The following is a 5,888-nucleotide window of genomic DNA, read 5'->3' on the forward strand; positions in this document are numbered from 1 at the left end:
CCTGGAGAATAAGTTCCCCTACAATGTGGCCGTCAGTTCATCATGGAAAACATTCAACTAATTAAAGGCAAGTGTTTTTTAAATTAAGATTTCCATGGTTTAATTTTGTACAGTGTTTTATGTACCATGTTATTTAACTAATCTATGATCTCTGTAACACTATGAGGTACATAAAAACATTGTGGAAATTGGGACTACAAGATAAGTTCATTTTGGTGCAACAAAGTAGAAATCCATGCATGGGCTGGCGCCGTGGCTCAACAGGCTAATCCTCCGCCTTGCGGCGCCGGCACACCAGGTTCTAGTCCCGGTTGGAGCACCAGATTCTGTCCCAGTTGCCCCTCTTCCAGGCCAGCTCTCTGCTGTGGCCAGGGAGTGCAGTGGAGGATGGCCCAAGTGCTTGGGCCCTGCACCCCATGGGAGACCAGGAGAAGCACCTGGCTCCTGCCTTTGGATCAGTGCAGCACGCAGGCCGCGGCGGCCATTGGAGAGTGAACCAACGGCAAAAGGAAGACCTTTCTCTCTGTCTCTCTCTCTCACTGTCCACTCTGTCAAAAAAAAAAAAAAAAAAAAAAAAGAAATCCATGCATGTAAGTAGTCTTCAAAAAATTAACAAGAACATATATCTTGAGAAAATGTATGTATTTCAATTTTTTGCACCAAAATAAGCTTACCTTTTAAATGAATTTTTTCATAAAGTTTTTGAAATATCTTCATAAATAAGGGATAAAATAAACTTTTTTATTTACTATAGTGTTTACCATGTACCAGACACTATTGTAAGTGGTTTACAAATATTTACTCCTGTAATCTTCAAACCGTCCAGTGAAATAGGACTACTTTTCTTTTTTAATCTTTATTTAAGCATAGGTGTTGTGGTGCAGTAGGTTAAGTCAACCGTTTGGTACACCAGTGTCCCACATCAAAGTGCCTGGTCTGTGTCCTAGGTGCTCTGCTTCCAGTTCCAGCTTCCTGCTAATGCACCTGGGAGGCACAGGTGATGGTTCAGGTACTTGGGTTCCTGCCACCCACATGGGAGAACTGGATGGAGTTCTTGGCTGCTGGCTTTGGATGGCCCAACCATGGCTGTTGCAGGCATTTGAGGGAATGAACTAATACATGGGAGATGGGTCTCCACCTCCACTTTCCCTACCTTTCAAAATAAATAAACATTAAAAAAATTTAAAGATTTATTTATTTTAAAGACAGAGTTACAGAGAGGCAGAGAGAGAGGGAGAGAGAGAGAGAGAGAGGTCTTCCATCTGCTGGTGCACTCCTCAAATGGCTGCAACAGCTAGAGCTGAGCCCATCCAAAGCCAGGAGCCAGCAGCTTCTTCCATGTCTCCCATGTGGGTGCAGGGGTCCAAGTGCTTGGGCCATCTTCCACTGCTTTCTCAGGCCATAGCAGAGAGCTGAATCGGGATCTGAACCGGCACACATATGGGATTCCAGTACTGTAGGCAGCAGCTTTACCCCTACACCGCACCCATGGGAACTCCCACTAACAAAAGGGATCTGTGGTCATCACTTCTGAATTCGTCCCATTTGCTGCTGAGGTCCTGCAAAACTGGGTCTACATTATGAAGGGTGGTTTGAATTTCTGATGTCTCATCTTAATGGGAAAAAGTCTCATAGAAACTATAAAAATTCTGAAAATGCAAGATCTACAATGTCGGGAGACCACAGGAGACTGAACAAGAGGGTGGGACCTGGGCAGATCTGGACCCACGTCCTGATTCATCTGTCCGAAGTTTTCAGCACTACGTTTCAGATGGTGCTAAATAAAGGAAGTGAGGCCTGACTCTTCTTCCAGGAGTTCCCAGTCGTGCGGTCTACGTTTGTGCCTGACTGAGGCTTGGGTCTACCAAAGTCACCACATGAAAGAATTTGGTCAGACTTTTAGAAACGTCGAAGTACAGTCTGTTAATATTTGTCTCTGGGGATGCCCAAGCAAGCAAGCAAGGGCTGCTTCTGGAGAGCTACTGAATGAGCTTCTTTCAGGCGAGATGTTCTAGTGCTGATCCAAGTTGAAGTTGATTTTTAATGATCCTCTCCACCTGCCTTGCCACCCCGTCACCCACGGGCAGCTTCCCAGGGCAGGGCCTTGCCAAACGTCCTGCTGCGTGTGGCCTGGCTAGGGGGCAGCCGGCTCTGTAGACCTTTCTTGTTGTTGTTGTTGTTTTCAATCACTTTCATTCATTTGAAAGCAGAGAGACAGTGAGAAATCTCCTGTCTACTGGTTCACTCCCCAGATGCCTGCAACCGTCAGGAGCGGGCCAAAACCAGGCCCTCGGAACTCTATCCAGATCTCCTACATGAACGGCAGGGGCCCAGCTGCTTGAGCCATCAGCTGCTGCCTCCCCGGGGTGCGCATGAATAGGAAGCTGGATCGGACCCTGGGGTCGCACTGAAACCCCAGGCTTGGGTCTCTGTTTGTACCAAGAGACCTAAGAGACCTAAGCCATGGTATGTGAATATCCTGCAACCTACAAGGCAAATGGTAGTGAAAGCTTTCACCTTTCAGAGGCTAACGCTGGTTCATACGGTACCTGTGGGCAGATTGCCCGGGAAAGGCTCAGTCCAGCTGTGCGTGGTACCTCTCGGGCCTGGGATGTGTCATGAGGGGTTCTGTGCCTGGGGTCCAGAGACAGCTCCATTCACATGAACGGATGGACAGGACCTCCACAGCCATCCTGGCTGTCTACAGGGCCTCAGATTGGGTCAGTCCCACCAAGAGAGCTTTCTGGAAGGAGTGCACCTGAGTTTCCATTCTGGAGAAGAGAGACATCGGCAGGTGTGTGGTTGCTGATTGTGCCAAACGCTCCTGGCTCCCTGAACGGCACCACCCAAACTGCTAATAAGACAGAGCTGGGCTGAATTCATTGCCTTGTTAGGAGGCAGCCCAAGGGCCCAGGTGTGGCTGCACGTGAGGAGGGAGAGGTCAGCTCGCACCAGAATTGCAAGTTGGGTTTAAGGAAGGGGAGAGAACGGCACAGCACAGCCGTTTCGGGTTTGTGGAAACAGCGAAGTGAGGGTGGGAGGCGCCTGCTGTTTCCTATTCAAGAGTGGATGGGGCTTTGCGGGAAATTCCTCTAAGGAATCATCAGGTTATTGCCTGGGCAGGAGTCTCCGGGGACAGTAAAGAGAGCGCAGTGCGGACAACGGAAGAACAAACTCACGTCAGGGCAGTCGGTGAGCGGGGGGCAGCGTGTGGGTAGTTTCGGCCTCCATCTGATTAGTCATTATGCCTAGAGTCCCGAGGACTGGGACATGTGACAGGTTACATGGTGATAGATTGAAAAGGTTAAAATTCAGGATAGGAACCCATGAGCAAAGTGGGAGGGGACTCAACAGGACAGGGAGGGGCTCGGAGGAAAACAAGCTTTACCTGTTCTAGAGTTGCACCCACAGTGGACGGCTTTGGGTCCATGTCCACCGTCACACAGGCGAGCGTGAATTCACTCCTCACTGCAGTCCACACCACAGAACACCCAAGTCGCTTCACTTTTGGAGAGGAACAGGAGTAGCAGGTGTCACTGGGCAGACAGGGACCAGACGCCAGGCCCATGTGATCAGTGGGGGTGGCAGGGGGGCGGGCATTTTAAGGGAAACTGGAGTTCAGAAAGATTTAGAAACCTGTCCAGGGTGACACAGCCGAGAAAAGCAGCTGTGCTGGCATCCAAACCCACTCCCCGCCGTGCCTCCAAAGCTCCTGTTCACCAGACTTGTCAGGGGGAGCCCCGCCCCCATTTGGCTGAAGATGCTCAAAGCTCCTCAAAACCCACCTTCCCCTGGGCTGCGGAGATCTTCAGCCGCTGCAGCTGCTGCCTAAACCTACTTCCGGTGAGAAGCCAGCGGCTGCCACTTCCCCGCTTGAGGCACCCCGTTGGAAAAGCTGGAAAGACCGCACTTTGGGGTGGGGGTGCGGAGTCAGTGGCAGAGTTGCTGTGAGCGCATGGGAAACAGTGGGAGCCCAGTGCCGGACACTGCCCAGGCTGCCGTGACCCCATCCCATAGACTGCAGGCGGGGCTTGTCAACAACAGTCATTTCCACAGTTCAGGAGGCTTCGAAGTCCAAGATCAAGGAGCTGGCAGACCTGACGTCTGGGAAGGGCCCCCCCTTCTGTTCAGAGGGGGTGCTTCCTGCTGTGTCTGTGCAGGGTGGCAGAGGCTGGCCCCCTCTGCAGCCTCTTTTTGAAGGATCTTGTGACCCCCCTAAAGGCCCTACCTCCTAGTAGCATCACGTTGCGGGGTAGGGCTTCCACATATGATAACAGCCTCCGGTGTGGTGCTGGACAGCAGGCTTTAGAAGGTGAGAGGCCTCCTGGCTGCCCTGGTGACTGACCCGGGGGAGAGGGACCTGAGCGAAGGAGAGAGAAAACTCAGCCTCCTCGGAGCCTGCTGGGAAGCCCTGGCCAAGGAAACTGTGTGATTAGGGTCAGAGCACACCCTCAGCTGACCCGCTGGGCTGCAGAAGCATACAGGCGGGTGAGCAGACACCTGTGGCCCCAGGCTTGCGGCTGGGCAGGGGTAGGGGGACAGACAAGCACCAGGTAGCCCTCCTGGTGGCTCTCCCGGCAGGCCACTTCCAGAATGACTCCCTACCCATCTGAGGTTCAGCCCACCCTGGGCCCCCCTGGTCCTCGTGTGCCCCAGGGCTACCTTCCCAGGCTCTGTGCCTCAGTTTCTCTCCCAGACAACAGAGGAAAGGCAGTGCCTTCAGAGTCACTGTGATGCACAACCAGTGTATCACAGTATAGCAGGTGCACAGTAGGTGCTCAGCAGCCAACGGCTTCTGCTACCCAGATGATTGACATTATTCACGTTCATTGCATCTGACTTTGCCCCCTCCAGCCAGCACTCCTTGTTCCGCTCTCAAGGTAGCCCAGGGCCTGAGGAAGAAGAGCCAGGAAGGACAAACAGGACACCCAGTCTTTGCTCTGACCCGCCCTGATGTTGTCCCCCACCCCAGTCCCACCCTCCACCTTCCAACACCTGTGCAGCGCAGACCTGACGGGAACTGGGAGGCACAAGTGACCAGGAGCCTTGTTGAGGGTGTGCAGCTGAGACTTGTGAACCCAGAGCAGAGGCAAGCCTGGAGGGCTTCTGATCTCCGAGAGCCCCATGAAGGTGTGGAAGGTGAGACAAAATTCTGCCCTGACGTCAGCCACGGGGCAGGCCACAGACCACTCCAGCGAATGTGCCTCAGTGGAGAGAGAGGTATAGCTCGGTTCTAGAGCACAGAGGGGCAGCTGGCCCGGCAGGAGCACCCGCCCCAGCAAGCAGGACATGACCTTACCGCAGACTCCCTTCCGTCCTTGGACAGCAAGGAGAGAACTCGCTGTCGTAGCAGCCCTAAGTGGTGGAGAGATGTTCTACCCATCAGGATTCTTGGCGGTAAGCAGAGGAAACTAATTCTAGATCATTTAGGCAGAAGAAAGATTTGTGAGGGGCTGAGGTGGTAGTGCAGAGAGCTAAACCACTGCCTGCAGCCCTGGCATCCCATATGGAGCACAGGTTTGAGACATGGCTGCTCTGCTTCCGAACCAGCTGCCTGCTAATGCGCCCGGGAAAGCAACTGAAGATGGCCCAAGTGCTTGGACCCCACCACCCACATGGGAGAGCTGGATGAAGCTGCTGGCTCCTGCCTTTGGTCTTGCCCAGCCCCAGCTGTGGTGGCCATCTGAGCAGTGAACCAGTGGATGGAAGATATTTTTCAAATAAATAGATCAATCTTTAAAAAAAAATTGTGAAAAGGATTTGGGGGACCCCTGAGAATCTCCAGGTGGCTGGGAGAATCTCTCTCTCTCTCTCTCTCTGCCTCTGTCTCTCTGTAACTCCACCTTTCAAATAAATAAATAAATCCTAAAAAAAAAAAAAAAAAGTCT

The 5,888-nt window shown here is 52.4% G+C and overlaps 1 long non-coding RNA gene across 1 annotated transcript; it reads right to left on the reverse strand.

Annotated features, from left to right (window-relative positions):
* Positions 1 to 3,059: 3,059 nt before the first annotated feature.
* LOC133769414 (uncharacterized) lies at positions 3,060 to 4,354 on the reverse strand. Its single transcript, XR_009867203.1, has 3 exons — positions 4,229 to 4,354; positions 3,389 to 3,504; positions 3,060 to 3,263 (listed from the first exon to the last, which is right to left on the reverse strand). It is a non-coding gene; the product is annotated as an uncharacterized LOC133769414 (long non-coding RNA).
* Positions 4,355 to 5,888: the final 1,534 nt, after the last annotated feature.

The sequence above is a fragment of the Lepus europaeus genome, chromosome 11 (genome assembly GCF_033115175.1).
Source record: "Lepus europaeus isolate LE1 chromosome 11, mLepTim1.pri, whole genome shotgun sequence".
Lineage (NCBI taxonomy): Eukaryota > Metazoa > Chordata > Mammalia > Lagomorpha > Leporidae > Lepus > Lepus europaeus.